This window comes from Cheilinus undulatus, linkage group 12 (assembly GCF_018320785.1).
Source record: "Cheilinus undulatus linkage group 12, ASM1832078v1, whole genome shotgun sequence".
NCBI lineage: Eukaryota > Metazoa > Chordata > Actinopteri > Labriformes > Labridae > Cheilinus > Cheilinus undulatus.
This window is the reverse complement of record NC_054876.1, coordinates 32,438,612-32,460,533: the sequence shown is the minus strand read 5'-3', so window position 1 is coordinate 32,460,533 and position 21,922 is coordinate 32,438,612.

The following is a 21,922-nucleotide window of genomic DNA, read 5'->3' as shown; positions in this document are numbered from 1 at the left end:
CCCTGAAAACCCCAGTGAATGGGTTCTACCCAGCTGTGATTTATTGATATTATCAATGCATGTGTGTTGGATCAGTCGCATTGGTACTAGCATTCAAGCAAACAGTTTCTTCATTTTGCTGCTCAAAGTGTGTCAAGCTATCATGGGGTTCTGATGTTCAAATAATGTACTTGTGCCTCTTTTTAATCACTTTCATTACAGTTTCTGCCTATTTTTCCACATTTGGGTCCACATTAAACCCATTTTTTCCACATTTAGCCAATTTCTGCTCCTTCTTCCCTTGACTATTTTTGCTGCCAATTTTTGACACTTTTAACCCATTTCACCATTTAATCACCCATTTTTGCCACTTTAAGTCAACTTGTATCCACTTCAAACCCATTTTTTTGCCATTTTTTACCTCGCATATATGACATTTTCTTCCTTTTTATACCCATTTTTAATTCTTATCCCTTTTTTTGCCCCTTTTAACCCTTTGCGACTGTTGAAACTTTTGCCATTTTAACCCATTTTGCCGCTCTTTAACCTCTTTTCACCACTGATCTGCCCATTTTTGCCGCTTTTAACCCATTTTTATCCCTCTTTAACATTTTTTATAACTGATTATGCACTTTGTGTGCCTTCTAAGCCATTTTGCCACTCATTAACCACTTTTCACTACTGGTCTGCTCATTTTTGCCACTTATAACCCATTTTTATCCCACTTTAACATTTTTTTAAAATCATTGATTATGCCATTTGTGTGCCTTTTAAGCCATTTTTACCACTCTTTAGCCACATTTCACCACTGATCACTCCATTTTTGTCACCTTTAGCCCATTTTAGCCAGTTATAATTAATTAACTAATTAATTTGATCTCTTTTTAACTCCTTTTTTTTACCTTTTCTACTGCCAACTTTTTCCACTTTTAGCCAAATATTTGCCACTTGAGAAGTTATTACAGTTCCTTCTACTTTATTCTCTGGTATTCTGATGTTCGTGAGCATTATGGCTTTGCTATAAAGTCTGACATTACTCTCCAAATGAGTTAGTTTAATGTGCCAATCCATATTGTTAACATTACCAACCATGGTCATTCTGTTTAAATCATGATTTTGTTGACCTTCATTGGCCCCCATTTGGCTGTGCCCCAGAAAGCTTCTCCTTTATCCCCTCTTGTGGATAGCGGTGGGGTTTCAGTGTGCATTTTCAAATGTTTCATTTGTCCTTCATGTAAATTTGCAAGAGAGCACGCATGCATTTACATTGCATAAAGACTTTTTGTATTTGTCTGTAAATGTTCTTGTGTTTTGCTGAGTACAGCTTCAAATGGCACAAGGCATGCAGGATTTTAATTGGAGTTCCTTGTCAAGGTACCTGTCCTTCAACCACACAGAAAACACAAGCCTAACAAAACATCAGAGACATAATATAAAGAATTAAGATAACTGGAGTTTTAAAATAAGAGTTTTTTTCCTCAAAAATGGAGCTGAGGGCTTCTCTGAAATAAAGCTAACAGTACAATGAATGCATGTAATAGAAAAGAAAGAGTCCCCAGAAAAGGTGAACAGTCAAAAAGTTTCCTTGCACAGCCACAGTTCTTGCAGACAGATACTGTATATCAAGCTATCACCAGGGGACAGATGCCCCCTGAGAGTCCCTTGACTGCCATACACAGCGATGTCAGGTTTTCCACTGATTACATTCTCAACAAGCCCCGCTGTGCAGCAGACTCCCTCAGCAGGGGGAAACACACCATCGGACAGGGACAAAGTCACTTACCTGGGTGAGTCACTTTCTCCTGTGGGTCGATTTAAGAAGTCACTGAAGCCTCTTGAGCAAAAGTTAAGGAGATGCGGAGGGAGCATAAGTCTCTGTAGAGCATCTTTCCAAAACAAGATGTGGAGTTCTAGGAGCCCATGGGCACCCGTATGCCTGTCACCCCACTAACACTTCCGAAAAGATCTGCTCCATCTGTGAGTTTGGGCTTCCTGCCTATTAGCCATCACCCAAACCAGTCAATCACCATGCCAGTTGGCTTGGAGCAAACACCCCCCACCCTGGTCCGTCCCTGAACTCCATGGCTGCAGATAGGTCCCAGCTGCCAGCAGGAAGGGGAAAAAAACCTCACTACCCCCTCTCCAGGAGAAAAGTGGAGAGGGACATCTGTTTGCTACATTCCCAGGAGGTGTTCTTGTGTCTCAAGTGTACTCCCAACTCCAAACTTTCTCTTGGACCAAGGATTTTCAAAGTAGGCCTCCTGAGGAGCTATGTGGGTAGAAGAAACTTGGAGGGAAAGAGAAGGGTGTAAAAGGGCATTAACATAATCAGTGATCTAAATGTCTTTTTAGATGTTAGAAATCCTTGCATGTTAAGATCTTTGTACTTTTCCATGCTAATCATACAATTTTAAAGAAGACTTTTGCATGTACTAAATAAAGAAAGAGAAAGAATATATTTACTGCTTCTTTTACTATTAAATATATTAAGGCCTAAATTCAAAAGACTTTACAAAAGAGACACTGAATGTCAAAACATTGCACTTTTCTTCAAGAGAGATGCCCCTAGCATGGGAGTCACCATTTTGAGCAATCAAATTTGTTCCATTTTAGACTGACATACCAGGTTTTCTCAATTATTTTACAGGTACCACTGGATTACCACTGCCTATAGCCCTTAAGTTTGGGGATAAAAAAGTTTTTGCATTGTGTAATTTTGAACAACACAAGCACTTCTTAAACAAAAAACTGCATTTAAAAGCAATGTCAGGTTGTTTATGATGATTTCACATCACAGACAAGAAGTCTGGATGGGGGGCAGGATATGATTTCTGCATCAAGAAGTGCTCCCAGAATGCCAGAGTTCTTTGTGTTGTGATTCTACACCATAGCTTGTGGTAAGTCTACCTTGGATATTTTTTACAAAATGACAAATAATAAAATCTGCTATGGAAAATGGAAATTTTACTCCTGGAACAACACGGTTGAGCTCTTTGGCTAAAATTGCAAAAAAAAAAAAAGGAAAGAAAGAAAACCTACTGCAGTTGTTTTGAAACAATGAAACAGTAATTTCCCCCTTTCTGATTCCTGACTTTTTTTGCACATTTATGATACTTAAATGTTTTGGGTCATCAAACCAATTATAATATCTCACAAAGACAACCCAAGTAAATACAAAATGCAGTTTCTAAATGATTATATTTATCAAAATGTGAAAGTCTTGGGGATCATCAAGATGTTTCTTGGCAAATGTGAGAAGTGCCTTTGTGTTCTTTTTTGTCAGCGGTAGTTTTGGCCTTGGAACTCTCCCATGGATGCCATTTTTGTCCAGTGTCTTTCTTATGGTTGAGTCATGAACACTGACCTTAACTGGGGCCAGTGAGACCTGCAGTTCTTTGATGTGGTTCTGGTTCTTTTGTGACCTCCTGGATGAGTCGTTGTTGCATTCTTGGAGTCATTTTGGTTGGCTGACCACTCCTGGGAAGGCTCACCACTGCTCCCAGTTTTCTCCATTTGTGGATAACGGCTCTGACCGTGGTTCACTGGGGTCCGAAAGCCTTGGAGATGGATGGACGGGTGAATGGTCAGTCTGTGTGTCTGTCTAGATGGACGTCTAGACAGACAGACAGACAGGCAGACAGATAGACAAACAGGTAGGTAGGTAGGTAGGTAGGTCTCTTTTCCCATATTCATCTTTTGATGTCAAACCCAAATGTTGTCTACAGCAAAAATAAAGGAACTGGCCTCATTGTTCCAATACTTTTGGAGAATTTTTCTCATCCTGTAGGGTTCCTTTTAACAGAGCAGAGGAATCTATTTATAGTTCTACTTTTTGAATGTACCATCAGCAAAGCTTGCCAGTACATAAAACGAATAAATGCAAACTATTGCCGTCATCATATCTGTCTCCCACATGATTTACGTCACACAACTTCACACATTTACTTCCTTTTATTTTATTCCTGGCCCTTTACAGCCCTGCTGCGAACTCATTAAAGAAAGCATAGTGCATAATTAAACTCATACCTCCTGCAGAAGAAGTGATATGATCACATCTGTTAGCATAGACTCAAATACTAATGAAAAACAAAATCATACCAACTCCAGATATTGTGCAATTATGAAATGTAACTGCAACTATTACCTCTGCAGTGGGATAACTTTATTTGAAAACAAGTGGGAGAATGGAAAGAGGTTTAGAGATTTGGGTGGGGGGCAAAGAAATACAAGAATCAGTGTTGTTATTAAGCCATCTTCTCTTTATGCCTTCATCTCTCTGCTCTCACCCTTCACTAATAGAGAGATAGTCTTGCTGTTTTTTACTCCAGGGTACCACAGTAAAAGAAATGTCAGTTTACTGCAGCAGATCGTGATGTATAAAAGTGATTAGTGCTTTTATTTTTCTGTCTTGCTTTCTTTGAGGCAGTGGATTAGGCTTGTAAGTTAAGCTAATTCTGTTGGGGGTAACAGTATTTTTATAATGTGACTGAGAGGGTGTCTTTTCACAGTTTAATACCGGGAGATTTTTCCACAATGTGCCATCATAGGATGTGTTTCTAACACAAGAAAAAGCTGTGAATGTGCAAGTACACATGTCCCATTTGATATTCTACCTTTTTCTATGTCTTTGTGCAATGATGGCAGCCCTAGTTGCCTCAAGCTAGCTTCATCTACTCATGATGCAACCCATGCTCACTTCAAGTGATTTTGTTTTTCACAAGAGAGTGAATCAGCCTCTCCAACTTTTGTTTTCAACACCCCCATCCCTTTACAAGCACACTTTGTTTTCTGTTTTTATTGGTGCCTGTCGCTCTCCCCTTAAAGGCAACGAGCTAATACTGTTATGAAATATAATTGAGAAGAGGAGATGTGGTAAGCTTAGCCCATTTGGCTATGAAGCAGTCATCCCAGTATCATTTAAGTTTCTTTAATTGAATCCCAACAGGCAGAGGCAAGACTGAGGAGACAGGCTTTGCTCTCTCTCTCTTTGGATTGAGCTTTGGTATGCATGTCCATTTTTACCTTGAAGCTCAGTTGTCAAGTCTCCTGATTCTCTGTACTCTCATGGCCGTCGTTTTCTTCTTCATGATCAGGATGGGAAGCATGGTTGCTGTAGCATTATTAAGCCTGTGTGTTTTCAAGGTCTGTAAATAGTAGAGGAGGAGAATGGCAGGTTCTGCACTGATAGACAGCTGGAAAGAAAGAGGATATCATTTTAAAAATAAAGATGTACTTTTGGTTACAGAATCGTCTGTTTCAAAATTCTCAAGTTGCTGGCGTTGAGACCAAAACCTCCTATCTCCAAAATCTCTACTTTTCAGGGAATAAAAAAACGCTGACCAGTGTTAATCACCATGAACACAGTCCAGCAGTATTTCTCTACTCACCTGTATTTTCTTTGTCAAAAGTTCAATGATACAACCAATTCAGACACAAATGTCAAGTCACACAACCCAACCAGTTACTCTGTCCACAGAGTCATCCGTGTAAAACCCAACGGGCCCTCCCCAGTTATTGATAATGTTATTGCATATGTGATGGTTCAGTAGCATTGATGCTATTATGCTGGCAAACTTGTTACTTCATTCTGTACATGAGAAGTGTATCAAACTATTACTGGATTTTGATGTTGCAGTTATACATTCATGCTACTTTTTTAACCACTTTTCAATACCTTTCCTGCCCATTTTGGCTACTTCCCATTATGGACTAAACTGCCAGTGCAAAAACAAAAGCCAGCAATGGACATGTAGCCTAAAGAATTATCTGGTAATAGAGTGCTATTTTATCCTAACCTTAACCCTCATAATACTGTGGCAATTCTCTGGTAATAAGGTGGTATTTTACCTTAACCTTAACCTTAACCCTTTGACCCCTAACCCTTACCTGAACCCTCATAATACCATGGAATTTCTCTGGTGATTAAGTGGTATTTTATCAAGTAAGTTTTGAGATATAAAAAGACAATTTTCTAAATATGTTGTTTTATAAGTCGCAGGCAATTTCTTTACTTGTTCCCAATAAATTAAAAATAATAAATAAAATAAATTCCTGAATAATTTTTAAGCAGGGTTTGATCAGGCTTTGAGGGTTAGGATTATGGTAAAACCTCATCTAATTACCAGAGAGTTGCTACAATATTACAAGGAATTACTTGATGATTAATACGTTGACAACTTACAAGGTTATAAGGTTACTAATTTCTTGAGAAATTACTAGAGAAGTACACTTATTAGTGGAAAAAAATGCTAGGTAAAATGATACCAAAAAAGTTTATGTAAAACATAAGGCAGGACTAAAATCTCTTTTTAATCATGTTCGCCTTTTTGGGTTCTCAACTTTTAACATTTAAAAATAGCAGCCGTGTATCAGGCCTTGGAGCATTTATTTAATTAAATTAAATCTCGAGATTCATCCCGCTGTGTCATATTTAAAACACTACAACAGATTGAATCTATAGACACCCAAGTGGTGTACAAGTGTTAATTGTGATTAGACCATGCATACATTATAGGAGAGATGAAGCAATAAATGCTGCTCTACAACCCCTTCATTCAGGCTGTGATCCTTCATCAGGGAGAATCACTGAAGAAGATTGAACTCACTAGCAGAGATTAGAACAAGAAAAATATAGTAAACATCACTGTGTGAAAGTCATGTCCTCTAACTTCAGAGGAAGCTTAAATCAACACATTTCAAGTCAATCCAGAGAACAGTGATGCACTTTTAATGTTGAGTATCCTAGTGCTACTATTAAGCTCCATCAAAACAAGTTAATCTGTTTGTTGACACATTAGAGTCCATGTGTTTTTGAGGCTCACAGCGAATAAGGTGCCGCAATTAAAACCGAAATGCCTCCTGAGCCAATCGCTTCAAAATGCACAAACTGCATAAAAACAGCCTCAGCACCTCTGAGTTTGCAAAAAAGAAAAACAACACAAATTTGAAGTTGAAAATCTGCTTCCCAAAAGGCACTAAAAATGCTTTGGTTGCTTTTACAGAACTCAATGATGCCCTCTGCACAACATCTAATGATGCTGTCTTCTTTAAATAACCAGAAGGAGACTTTAGGAAAGGTGGCGGAGCCTGCAAGCTACTGTGTAAGCAAAATGTCTCCACTATCATTTTGAAATGATTATACTTAAGTATTTTATTGGTTAATGCTTTTGTCCTACTGCAGGGTGGATGCCAAAATGGTTTTATGTAAATGGTGGAAATGAAGAGATTTGCTTAAGGACAGAAGCTTCAAAGTGAAATGGTAAAAGCTCCTCTTCCTTGTTATCATATTTTCTTTCTTTTCTCGGGGGGGGTGCTCCCTCCTTTCAATACCAACTCTATAGATGTATTCTCTATTGTATATCCTCATGATGGCAGGGCTGGCATGCTTTATCGTTGCTTCAGGATTACATGACAGGAACACTCGAGGGAAGAAAACTAAGAGAGAGCAGTACTGGTATTGTGTGAGGGGCCTTGAGAGCAGCAACAAAACACTCAAAAAATATGAATTAGGACCTCAAACAGTCCATTAAAGTAAGTGTACTCTTCCAGTCTGTTCCCTTGTCTCAATCTCCCCACTGTCACTCTTAAGGCTATGAATGCACTCACCAGATGTGGCTGCTAAAGAGGTCGAACACATTTTAATAGCTCCGTTCTTTTAAGACTTTACAGCAAATAAAAAAAAAATACTCTGCCAAGGTCTCTATGAAAAAGTTGTTTCACAGGAAATAACAACTGTATTGTTCACGAAAGAATAAGTATTCCTTTTCTTTGCCTTTATCCTCTCCTCTCTGCTTCCTTCTGGATATTGTTCCATGCAAATAATAACTGAGCTAAGAGGAAGTGGAAGTATGAGAAGAGAGGAGGTAATCGAATGGAGGCAGGGAACTTAGGTTTCTGGCAGAGCCAATAATCTAGAAAACCCTGTTTTCATTACCTTTAAAGCTTAATATGTGGCATTCTGAATGTAAATGTAGTAAAAGTCACATTTACTCAACACAAACATATTGCGAAACTCCCATAGGGTTTGTTGTTTTTAGCTCTGTGTTCACACTTATTGGCCAAAGCTTGCTTATGTGTCACTCAGAGGCTCTGACATGTTTAATACATGTTTAATTTACATGAACTCCCTCTCTGTTAGCCCCACATAAAGGAAAAGAGAAACCCTGTGTCCAGGTAAAACACCAGAGGTGGAAAGTGACCAATCATATTTACTCAATTTACTGTAACTGAGTAGTTTTTGAGGGGTTCTTATACTTTTTGTGCATATTTTGAAATAAGTACTTTTGATGAATGTAAAACACGAATATATTAATGCTATATGAAAACATTAATTGACTTAAATGATGAAAATACTTGAATATCCCGTGTTCAAAGTGGTGTAATATCATGGATGTTAAAAGTCTAACAGTCCAGCGTTAACATTTTAGTCTCATTTTAGTCTCCTTGACAAAACCTAAACTGGAAAAATGCCACATTCTTATGCATAGTTTCAGTTAATAAAATCAACAGTAGTCTCAACAATAGTTAAAAAATTGAAATACGCTTATGAGATTAATAAAGTATGTCTTCATCTTCATTTACTTCATCCTCTTCTTCTCTTTTGAGCCAACCTTTTCTTAACAGTTATTTTTCTTCCCACTAAAACAACTCCTATTTCTCTCACTTCTGAACGTCTTCCAAACCCAACTCCAAACTCAGTCTGGAAACCCTCGCCTGACTAACCTTGCAAAGCAGATGGATTCGCTCTGTTTGTGTTTCTCACTGGCAAATCCATCTTGCAAAGCTCTCGTCTGAACAGTTTGTGCCCGGTTAGAAAGCGGCAGGACCAATCAGCATTGAGGGGCAGTACTTTCGGGCACAGCGGAGTCGTGATGTAGGCAAGCAGCAACAAGAGGCCTGTGCAATTATGGCAGAAGAACAAAGAACAGCAGTGAGTTGTTTTCTTTTCAAAAACGATAAAAGTCGTGTACTGACATGTCTACAGTCGCCATGGTTTGCATTATGTGGGTTTTCTACAGTCTATGGGCACACCTCAGCCTCAGTAGCAGCTACGTCACGTGTTTTGTTGCTCTGATTGGCCTGTAAAGATGTGACAGACAGAACATTCATCCAATCACCCTCCGATTGTTTTTTTTTTTAAAGGCTCTGCCTTTTCCCAAACACTGTCTATGAGTGGTTTTCCAGATGGGTGTGTGAAACAAATCCATCTGGCGTGTCAGGTTATTGCCTGACAATACGCCTCTGGAAATATGGGGATTCTGGTGAAGCTACAGTGGTTAGCCAAAAACAACTGCGCTGCAAGTGTTGCATGACCTGAATCATAAAGTGAAAGCTACACAGAAATTGTTTACAGACAACAAGGTAAATGACCTCAATCCAGAGAATTTGGGGATGGATTTGAAAAGGGCCGAACATCATGCAAGATAACAGAGCTTGAGCAGTTTTGCAAAGAAGAATGGAGTAAAATTGTCCAGATGTGTAAGCCTGATTGAGACCAGTCCACACAGACTCAGTGCTGTGATTGCAGCCAAAGGTGCATATACTAAATACTGACTTGAAGGGAGTGAATATCTATGTAGTCACTCATTTCATATTTTTATTCCTTTGTAGAAGTCTGTTTTCACTTTGACATTAAAGAGGTTTTTGTAAAAAAAAAAAAAAAAAAAAAAAAAAAGGTTAAACCATACGGGCCATGATTGATTTATAAAATCAATAAAAGGGTAAAAAATCAAATGAGATGAATACTTCTTATAGGCACTGAGCACTTACCATATTAAAATCTAGACCCCTGCCTACATATTCTTTTTTCCCTCTTTATTTTTGTCAAAGCTTCTCCCTTCTGTGGATAGTTAAACCAGTTCTGAAATTATTCCTCTGTTTGTCACTTTTATTTTTTTGGTTCTGATTTTGAGTCTTTCTCTTTGTTTTTGATTGACATGCCTGCATGAAAGAAGCAGCAAAATCAGAAGGCTGCATTCAGCAAAAACACAGTTGCGATTACAAATGTTCAAACCCTTCCTTTGAACACGCTGAACATCAAAAAACAACACTTTCATATTAATCCTCATATTTGTTACAATTCCCTGCATTTAATTTAATGAAATCTGGAGATAATTTTCAGTCACGTTTGCCTGCACAAAGAGATAAAGAAGTTAGGGAAGGAGGGGCTCTTTGTGTTGCTTTATAATCAAACCCTGCATGCGTATTTTGTCCGAGGATTTAAGAGCTGCTCTCTTTCTCTGGCCCTGAAGAGAGGGTTAAAAGGCAAAGACACTTGAAAACAGCAGGGGTTATTAAGGTGCTTTCATCAGCTACACAAGTTATACCCTATGCATATTCAGCTACAGAAGAGTGATTCCAGGCCTATTTGCGCTCTCAATCCTTAGCCTATTCTGTTCTTTTATGGCATGACCTACCAGAGGGGCAATTAGAGGGAAAATCCACTGCAATACAGTCAGTTGCAAAAGCAGTCTCCTATATAAAAGCCAAATCATTAGGTGATATATACGATGTTTAAGTTGCTTTTTGAGTACTAGAGCAAACTTAAAGGTTACCATGGAAGCTGCACAAACTGCATCTATAGAACCCATACATCCTCTAATAATGAATGCACGGCAGCATACCACAAGACATTTCTGCCTGTCTTTGTTTATCAGCCCTTTCTCTCCCCTAATCTTCCTTGTCCAGACTAATTCTGCCCCCTACTGGGTCTAGAATTTCCCTTTCCTTGTTATTTAATGTTATTCTAATTCCCAACTTTACAGCACAGTAAGCAGCTGTTGAGTATAGCTTTCAATATGCAACCTTGTCTTTAACAAGCTTTCATGTCCTCATTCAGGGAGGCGTATAGCTGCAGAAAGTGCTGCTCACGTTCGGTGTGTCTTCTCCCCGTGTCACACTCCGCTAGGACGTAGCAGTAGTAGCCATCTGTTGTGACTTTTTGCATGCGATTTGATTTCACAGGCTGCTTTTACTGCCTGAAACTATCTCAGCCTCCTCCTCCTCCTCCTCCTCTGCCTGTCTTTATGAGACACATCAAGGACAACTAGCTAGTAAAGTGTGTTTGTGAATATGTGTGTGCCTCAGAGAGAAGAGTGGGAGAAGTGAAAGAGGCAGAGGCCACCGTCTATTGCCCCGTAACAAAGGGTGCTACTGATAAATCAGCCAGCTGAATACGCGTAAACACTGGAATACAACATTTGCAGATGTTGGCAGAGACAGACAGCATTTCTACATTCCACCTACTTGGATTAATTTTTCAAATATTTTTCTTCTAAATAGCTTTATTGAACCATTAAAAGTACTTATTGAATTTCAAAATCAGATGTATTGAATGTGTAAACTTGAACCATCTTAGCATTAAATGTTACTGAATGTTAATAACCTTCTGGCTGAAAATTCAGAAGCTTGACTTAAAGTTATGATGATGTGTGAACAGGCCCCGAAAGTCACCCCAAAATCCTTCACTATGAGTGGCTATTTGCCTTTGTCAGAGGCGGGGTAGATAAGAACTGTGCACCTCTATTTCATTAATATGGTTCTCAACTGGTGAGTCAGGACTCAAAAAGAGATTGCAAAGCCATTTCCAATGGTATGCAGGTGTATTCCTGAACAAAATATGTGGCAAAAAGTCTATGATTTGCTTTTATTTATAGCCCTTATGGAAGCTTTTCTAGGTAGCCTGGTACTTGGGTGACTTTCTAGGGCTTTTAAATATTAAATCGACTCAAAGTAATCTGATAATTAAGGTCTTTTTATCCATTTTTCAATCCATTTATGATCGTTTCTGCCGCTAGATTAGTAGTAGCCATATTGCCTTCCCACAATGGATATCACACTGGCTGTGACAACCAATGGCAGGCTGTGCATCATGCTTTGCTAAACTGTGCATGTCTATGCACTTTGAAACTGGAAAAGACGTTCTGAATTGCTCATAATGGAGAGAACTAAAACAGAACGCATGTGATGTGGCCCTCCGTGTCACTGCAGACACAAACTGTTTCGGATTATGGCACAAATAAATGCAGAGAAACACAAGGTCTTCCTTTGTAAATATGTCAATATTTTGAAGATTTTTTTTTTGTCATGAAAAAATGTTTTTTCACTTTTTTCTTGGTCCCCAAAAGATGGAAAAACAAGTTTATACAAGAAAAAGTTGTAGTCATTAATATTGACTGTTTGTCACTCATAAAAATCCTTGAATTTTAATCTCCTTCAGTTCCTTCTTTTGTCTTTTAGTCCTATAACATCTTGAAAATGAAAGTGACATTACTGCAGCACACATATTCTCAAACTTGACTGAGCACCACAGGGTTGATGTTTCACAAGCTTTTAAAGACGATAGATCCAGGCGAGACACAATGGTTAAAAATTAGCCAAGAGCTTAAAGAGTTACTTAAACATTCTGTTATGATTAGAAAATGTAAAGAAATTTGGGTCATGATTTGCCTGAAGGGAGAAGACTGTGGGTGCTTATCTAGACCAGTTGAGAACAACACGTCTATAAGATTTTTAAGCAAACTCCTGCATACTGTCTTACTTGCAATGAACTATCAATCAATCATTATTTGTATAGCGCCATATAACCAAAGTTATCCCAAGACACTTTGCAAAGAGGGCAGGTCTAGACCATACTCTATGATGTAGCCTATGAAAATAAAGACTAGCATTAATCATTTCACAAAAGAAGGGGTCACGAAAGAACCCAGGACAACATCTACAGACCTGCAGGCCTCACCTGACTCAGTTAAGATAAGTGTTCATGATTCAACAATGAGAGAGACACAGGGCAAAAATGGCATCCATGGGACAGTTCCAAGGCCTGTGGGTTGCTTTGCTGCTTCAGGACCTGGACCACTTGCTGGATTTAAGAGAACCATGAATTCTGCTCCCTACCAGAAGGTAGAATGAGAATGTCCGGCCATCCTTTTGTGACCTAAATCTCGAGTGCTCTTGGGTTATGCATCAGGACAGTAATCCTGAACACACCAGCAAGCCCACCTATGAATGGCTTTGGAAATTATGAAGGCTTTGAAGTGCCATGGTCCCATTTATGCTCAACCCCCCCCCCCCGTGTGGCTGAACTTTAACAATTCTGCAAAGAAGAGTAGGACAAAATTCCTCCACGGTGATGTGAAAGACTCATGGGCAGTAATTGCAAATGCTTGCATGCAGTTGTTGCAGCCAAGGATGGCACAACCAGTTATTAGGTTTGGGGGCAATTATTTTCACATAGGGTCAGATAGATTTGGATGGCTCTTCCCCTTAATACATTAAATGATTACCTAAAATCTGAATTTTGTATTCACTTGGGTTATCTTTGTCATATCTTGTTCTTACTTTTCAAAGATTTCCAATGCCTGTCTCTTCCTTATCTACAATTTTGGTTTTACAAAAGTTAAAGTAAGTTTTGGATAGAGAAATGTTCTGTTTTTAAGACCATTTTTCTGTCTGTTAGAATCCTTCAGCCGCCTGAAAATCACTTTAAGAAGTGAACAGAGTAAAACTGAAGGTACCTGGCACATATCTATGCCCTCTGTTTACATCTTCACTATCATTTTAATCCTGCCTTCACATCATATCCAATTTAGCCATAAGAATGAGCAGCCAACTGGGACAAAACTGTGCATGTCAGCTTTCTGGTGCTAATTACAAGCTGGATGTGTGGGAATTTTTTTTGGCATCCATATCTCCCATTTGGCATCGCAAATGCGAAAGGCTTGACAAGTGGTGAACACAGCAACAACCCCAGCTTTTTTAGGTAATGCAAATTTGAATTATCAGTTACTATTGCAATAATATGATCAACTCATCTATCAAAAAGCCAGAAGTTTGTTTGAGTTCGACTCAAGTGTGCTGTGTGGAATTTTGTCAGTCCAAACATGTTTCCTCATTAAGATATTAACAAGCAGAAAGACCAACCAGAAGAAAAGTAATTGTGTGTTAGAATAAAAGAAATGGGGCAGTTCTACCTTGAGCATTACTTATTGATTTGGGTGGAGTTTACAGCTCAGGGAAATCTTGCTCCTTAATTGTTCTCATTACAGAGCTGCTCCCTGTCTGCTGATCATATCACACTGCAACAGGTCAACATGAGCTGTGGATTCAGCTCGATCTCTCGTCACCTCAATTCACACTCACACCCGACAGGTGTATAGGTGCAAATCAATCAGTTTGGGATTTAAACTCAAAACACCTGCACTGAGTGTTAATTTCTTCAAAGTCTGTAGGAGCAAACAACATGTCTGTAATGAGAAGTCACATTGCTTTTCCAGGTTCACACCATCTCCATGATATTCTTGTTTTTCCCTAATATTTGTGAGTGTTTGACAAAAGTTTGCATGTCTACAAGTTCCCCTGAAAACATAATGTAATCAAACAGCTTCTTAGGACAGCATCCCAGGTGTGGGGCAATGTATAATCCCCTCACCCTGGTTTTACAGTGCTGTGGGCCAGTGAGGCAAAGCTAAGTTATGACGGTTCAAATTCTGATAATGTGGAGGGGGGGGGACAATGAGAAAGGCAGAGGCTTTCCTGACACAAATTTGACATAAATGATTCAAAACAGTTGCTTGCACAATAAACCATGGTATATCAGGTCACCACTAGGAAGCTCCATGATCTTTTAATATGGCCATATAAATGAATTCAGGTTTCAGTTTCAGTTTCAGTTAGATTGCCGATGCATGCGTGTTAAAAAAACATTGCCAACCCCCACCAACCTGTTCTGCATCTCTATGTGTTACAGCAAGTTGCGAGTCATACAGTAGCCCCGTGCAATACACAGTGATTATGGATGAAAGTCAACTGCACTCGTGGCCATGAAAATGCACGTCAGAATTGTATACTGGTATGTTGGTAGAAGCTGCATAAATATTGCTTTTAGCTGATAAACTAGTTCTTAAAAGTCTGACTTATGTAATAAACTCCACGGTACATGTAGTAATTACTGACAACTTAAATAGTCAGTAATTAATCCATGTTGTCCTTGTTGATAACCGTTTGTCTATTCAGATGTTGAACACTGAGATCAGTGTAAACCAGAGTCACATCCCTTTTTTGTGTTTACATACCTGACCACTTAAACTGATTTTGATTCCCTTAACTGCTACTGCTACCAGCCAGTCACACTCCTCTAACAAGAAACAATCAGAAAATAAACTTTCTAACAGAAATACTGAGAGTAATGTGTCCTTACAGAATCACTGTGGGACTTAGGGAAGTGTTCTTTATGTTTAATTACAATAATACTCTGTTTATTATCATATTTTTTGTTATTTTCAGTTTTTATGAAACAAGGAAAATATCTTTTGTTTTGAAAATACAAAATTACCCAACCCACAGTATATTGGTACAAATGACATTGATTTCTTTCAGCTGTCTCACATACCAATCACCATCTACCTGGACTAGAGGCCTATATTTGAGAGAATTCCACCTGGTATTGGTCTAGTTTATGGCTCACAATCTCAATCACAATCTCAGCTCACAATGAAATAGTATGGGTGTATTATGCATTTCCTGAATCCCGATGAATTTTGTCTCCATGATGTTCCTCGTTGTCACAGACCTAAAAGATAGAAAAAAGGCGAACATTGTGAAAAAATGTGTATCAATGAAAGTTCGAAGAGCTGCTGTTACCTCATCATTTATCAGAAATAATTAAAATTGGATTTAAATGAAAGCTTAGTGTGTCCCCTCTAAAATGAAACCAAACACAATATCACAAAACATTGGCAAATGTCCTCAACATGAGCCTAAAGCAGGATGTGTGCCAGTGTCAAAATGGCAATTTTCAACAGGGGGTGGGCTCCTTCATCAGCTGATAACTATCACTGTGCTACCACTCAGAAAAGTCTATCAGGCCAAAATATTAATTACAGACATGGACCTTTTCAAAAATGATTACAAACCGTTGCCACCTTGAGTGGTACCAATATCTGAAATTTTGTGGTCTGGCCCACGGACTAATACAGTTTTTGAACAGAGGTTTGCACTGATGCCTTACAGCTAGAAGGTTCCTTGTCAGTTCCCAGTTGAGCCTATGCATGCATGGGTTCTCTCCAGGTACTCTGGCTTCCTCCCACAATCCAAAGACATACTTATTAGGTTAATTTATGGCTATCCTTGCAAAGCAGATGGATTGGCCGGATTCCATATCTTTCATCAAGCATATCTTTCAAAGCTCCAGTCTGAAATGACTGTGCCAGGTTTGAGAACAGACATGAACAGTCAGTGTCATTTCAGGAGAACGAGGCGGTAACCACGGGCAGGGTTTGTTGTACTGGAAGCAGGTAGCAATGGTTGCCACCAGTGTAGCATTTAGCTTGGATGTAGCTGGAAATTACATTCAGGAGATGATCACATAGCACACATTATAAAGTAAGCAACATTTCATAAAAAAACAAAGAAAAATGTCAAGGTCTAACTTAGGGGTTAAGTAGATTTGTGAACTGTGGCTCACTTTAGCTATGTTAGCTTTAGCTTAAGTTAAGAAATCTGTGTAAGCTACGTAGCTATTGTAAGTAAGTAGATAGCTAAGATAGCTTAAGCAACGTGAGCAATCATAGCTAAAGCTAATGTAGCTAATAAAGCTACTTCGCTAATGTTAGCTTCATAGCTTTTTTAATTTAGATATCCATGAGCTTTGTGTGATCTAGCTTTTGCTGCATTAGCTACACAGCCAGGTGATCTTTGTGATAGCTTTGCTTGCTATGTTAGACTGTTTTCATGAAGAATAAGCTTTTTTTCCTGTAAGAAGACTGTTTGCAAAGTTTTATTATTAAAGGTTTTGTTATCAGGTTTTGCATGCCAGGTTTTTAGCGTTTAACTTTTTGTACCCTAAACCTTACTTTAACCCTTCTCTTACAGAACCAAGGGCCTAATTTTTATTTTGAAAGTTTAAGCATCAACTCACCTGACACACCAAACACATTTCACATATCCATTGCAGGGGATGTGTTTCATGCACCACACACAGGGACAGGGAATGACAGAGCCTTTCAACATTTTGTTATGCTAACAGTCTAGCAGCTGCTTCAGCTGAAGGCCAGCTCAGACTGCACTAATCCAGCCAGATTTTAGCCCTACTGCAACATCGCAGCTCATCGTCAAAACTCAGCCCAGTTTAGAGCGTCGGCCACGACAAATGGTCTTGTAGTGTGACACAATTAAAGGCGCCTCATGACCTCGATTACGCAAGACTAGGATGTCAGAATTTTTCTTACATCATTGTCTGGTTTGACACCCTCACTCTTATTTTCCTTTTTTACTAGCAAAAGTCCGGTACAATCACACAGAGCCCCCCCCCAACCTGTGAACTCGCACTCAGTTGCAGACAGTGATGTCATCAGCATACGGTGGGTGGTTGGGATCACTCTTGTAGTGTGGCCAGGCTGCAGGCCAAGATGGGATTTTGGTCACATAGTCTGACACAGTGCCATCGTGAATGACCAAAAAAATCATGTCATCTGAGCCGGCCTTAAGCCATGACATAGCATCCACCTTTTTTTCCCCAAATGATGCTGATTGGTCCATTCATTCTTTGACCAGGAACAGGTGTATCAGCTTGAAGCTTCACAAGATGACAGACCTGGAATCTGGCCAATCTGTCTGCTTTGCGAGGTTGCCTCTCAGCCATAGCCAATGCATAGGATGTAAAGAATGTTGCTTGAACCACTCGGAGACAAATAGAGACTATGCATGTACATACTCTTTTAATAAATCTCTAAAACTACTCCTGCCTTTGTTTTAATGTTTATGGCTTCAAGTCTCAAAGTTGTTTGCATAAAGAACCCATTTTTGTCAGCAATTTTTCTCAGTTCATAAATACATCATTTATTTGTCACAACTGAGTGCTGATAGATGTAATCACCACTGAAGGAAATAATAACCCTGATAATAAAATCCCCATTAAGTAAATTGGCGGTACTTGTAATGGATTGTGGTGCTTTGCAGGAAGATCATAAGCATTTTTGGAAGCATAATCATAATAATTAGCTCAAGAAATGATCAAATATCATCAAGATAAACATCGGAATGGTTCACTTAATAAGATGTGGGTCTCTAATTAATCATATAATTGCCTCATTTGAACACTTAATTTTTATTCATAAAACATAAACTGTATAGCTTGCAAAACATACCATTTTCCATTTAAAGTAACCAGTCAGAGATCCAGACATGAAAAAAATGAATCAGGACCAAAATAAAGGAAGAATTTAAGGGCTAAATTTCTGCAATTAAATCTTGGAAGAGGATGCAACAAAATTTTGGCTGGAAAGAGACAGAATTAAACCCAAATGTAAGCTGTCTGATGATGATGCCTCCTGCTATTCAGTTGCATAAAGGGATTTGATTCCTCATGCACTATCTTAGTCACCTTAGCTACATGGGTGATGCAAAATATGTGTGTTTGTGTGTCTCTGTTTATGTCTGAGGCCCCGGTGGGTAAGTATTTATTTGCACTTTTCTTTGTGTGTCTCCCTCCACCTTTCATCACGTACAAAAGCACAGACTTAGCGCGTCTGTTTGGGTGGTCCTGCTTTGTGTTTATGTGTCTGATCCGTCTGGCTCACAGGAGTGAAAAGGATTTTTCAGAGGGGAAAGTAGTCTGTACGGAGGTCTCTTAAAACACACAATACCACCCTCCTTAAAAAAAGTCTCTTTGGATCAATCTCTTTCTCTCTCTCCCCTTTTGTTGCTCTCAGTAAATATCGGTTCAGTTTGACTGTACCTGACCTTGAAGGTGAACTCTCCAGTGCTGGCTGAGAGTTAGAGGTGGTTGTGAAAGAAAAGGGAAGCAAAAAAGCAGCTGAACACAGAGCTGCACACTTTTAACCACTGCAGGTGAAGAATTATTTTTCCAAGCACTCTTTCTACAATACCTTAACATGGGTTTAATACAGCATACAAAGCCCAAATAAAACATATAAAAAAAAGATTTCCTTGGAGGCAGAACCATGCACCTTGAAAGGCAGCTATGATCTAAACTAGAGCTCCTCTCTACAGCAGCACTGCTCCCTGCTCGCAAAAGAGAAGAAACCTTGTAAATGACAAGCGTGCCAAGTCAATTCTTGTCATCTGCGTTGGACTGAAGATGAAAACAGAAGCAGCAATTGTAAACATGATATCCAACATGAATGCTACACTGTGTCAGATTGTTAGTGGACCAATTAACAATGTTCCAACACACTGAGATTGGATTTACTCTTCTCGCATGGGATGTTGTCACAGCGCATAATAAGATTTTAGCCTGCAGGCAGAGGGGCCCATCAGAAAGACTGGTGAGATGTTGTCATAGATGTAGAAGCTATTATAATGATAAAAGCTTAACTCAGTGCCCGTTAGCACTTTGCATGCTCTGTTTCAGCAGGGACGTTAAATTTTTGGATAAGTCTAAAAATATGAAATGGTTTAGATAAACATAAGCTTATACATGCAAATACTGGGAGGAAAATTGGCTTTATTTTTTCCCACTGTGAGCTTTGAGTTTAAAATGCTGCAACCTTAAAAACAAGAAAAAACAAGAAAAAACAACAACACTGCAGTAGCTGATTGTGCAACATATATTTGTAAACTATTGGCCCAGAGAAACAGATATAAGGCCCTAGTTGAAGAAGAAGCCAGGGTAATGCTAGGACTAGGTGTGTGTGATTAGCTTTGCCACTAGTAGCCACTACAGCTCCAATTAACAGCCATAATGTGTACTAACTCATCAAACAATGATGAACTGACAGAACCTATAGACTCTAATAGAAAAAGTATCATTTAGTGCTATTTGGAATTAGTTAAAGGGATAAAGCTGTGACTGACTATGCCAGGAAATCCATCCCCAACCACTGACACAGCCCTTTGCAATTCCCCGACCCTGGTATTCCCCCTCCTCAGGATTTTTCCAAAAACATTTTAAAAAATCAAAATAATAAAGTGGCTAAAAAGTGCTTGATCTCCAGCTTGATCTAAGCTTATCAGGATGCTCAGAAACATAAACTTTCAAACCTACTCAGAAACTGAATAAATGAATGACTTACAGGTGTAGCAGTAAGACACCCGGATGAGCCCCCAGTTTGTCATGACCTGGCACAAAAGACATGAAAAAAACAAGAGAGATGTAGTTTTTTTTTTGTTTTGTTTTGTTTTGTTTTTTTGGGGTTTTTTACAAAAATGTAAATAATAAAGTGGCAAGTCCTGCTTGATCTCCAGCTTGATCTAAGCTTATCAGGATGCTCAGAAACATACACTTTCAAACCTACTCAGAAACTGAATAAATGAATGACTTATAGGTGTAGCAGTAAGACACCCCGTATGAGCCCCCAGTTTGTCATGACCTGGCACAAAAGACATGAAAAAACAAGGGAGGTGTAACCTTGCAAAGCACACGTCTAAACTGTTTGGGCCTGGTTAGAAAGTGACAGGACCAATCAGTGACAAAGGGCAGTACTTTCGGGTGCGGCAGAGTCATAACGTAAGCAAGCAGCCACGAGAGGCAGGTGCAATTATGACAGAAGACATCTGCATGGATGCTGCTAAAGCACCAGTTTTGTCAGAACTTGACGCCATCTCTTCATTACAAGAAGAACACAGAACAGCACTGAGTTGTTTTCTTTTCAAAAACCACAAAAGTCATGTACTGATGTGTACAGTCGCCATGGCCCATGTTATGTAGTTCATTATGGAGATTACTCCATAAATAACAGCTAGGTAGCAGCTAGGTAGCGGTTACATCACATGTTTTGTTGCTCTAATTGGCCCCTAAAGATGTGACAGACAGAATGTTCATCCAATCACCCTCCAATTTTTTTTTAAAGGCTCAGCCCTTTCCTAAATGCTGTGTATGAGAGGTTTCCAAGATAGATGTGTGAAACACATCCATCTGGCGTGTCAGGTTAGGTTTTTACTAAAAAGTAAATAATGCAGTGGCAAGTCTAGCTTGCCCGTTAGCTACGCTCATCAGGGTGCTCAAACAACCTGAAGTGAGCATCTTCTCATCAGCTTGAACACAGCTGATTGCCAACTCAGAGTCCCTAACTCTCTCCCTTCCTTTGTCACTCTTTATTTAGTCACATGACATTGTGGAGGATACTTCTACCAAACATATTTAAGGTTCCTATTGACACTTCATTGGCACTGATTTTGTGATAATATAATTTAGGATTTTTGATGGTAAATGACAAATTTATAGCACTCCTCTCACTTTGGGACTACTCCAAATGCTGTTTTAGTTTTCAAGTTCATTTCTAGGAATCTTTATGTCTTTATTTTAATGGGATAGAGAGAGAGAGTGGGAAAATACATGTATAGAATACATACTTGAGTGGTGTGATGAAAAGTGATTGCAAACTTCCAGTTGAGAGAAAACCAACGTTACCACCGAACCACAGCTGCCCTGATTGTTGTCATGTCACCTGTGTCTTTGAGAACCTGTTGCTTCAACCTCACATTGTTTCTAATTAACTGTGCCATCTGGAAACAAAAGGATTGTTTTACACTTAATATAACATTTTAGTCTTTATTAGGTTTGTTTACATGTTGACAGAGAAATACATGACCCCAAATGGTGAAGTGACTCTTTCTTGTTTATCTCTGATGAGCATAGTAAATATAATTAATGCTTAATTAGCAAGAAAGTTGTACATGTTGTTGTCATAGCACAAAAATATTTAGTCTGTGACCTTTGACATTGCCATCAGGACTGTTGGTCATTTTTTTTTCAAAATTTTCATCTTGACCCGTCGAACCCCTATTTGCTATGCTGCTCTCAACTACAGTCAATATACTAATTTGGCTTTATGGACAAAAAAAAAAACATTTCAAAACAACTGTTTAATGTCAAAGTGAAGCCAAAAATAAATAAATGAATAAATAGATAAGTGACTGCATAAATATTTGTCCCTTTTGGGTCAGTATTTAGTAGATTTGGCTGCAATTACAGCCAAATCACACA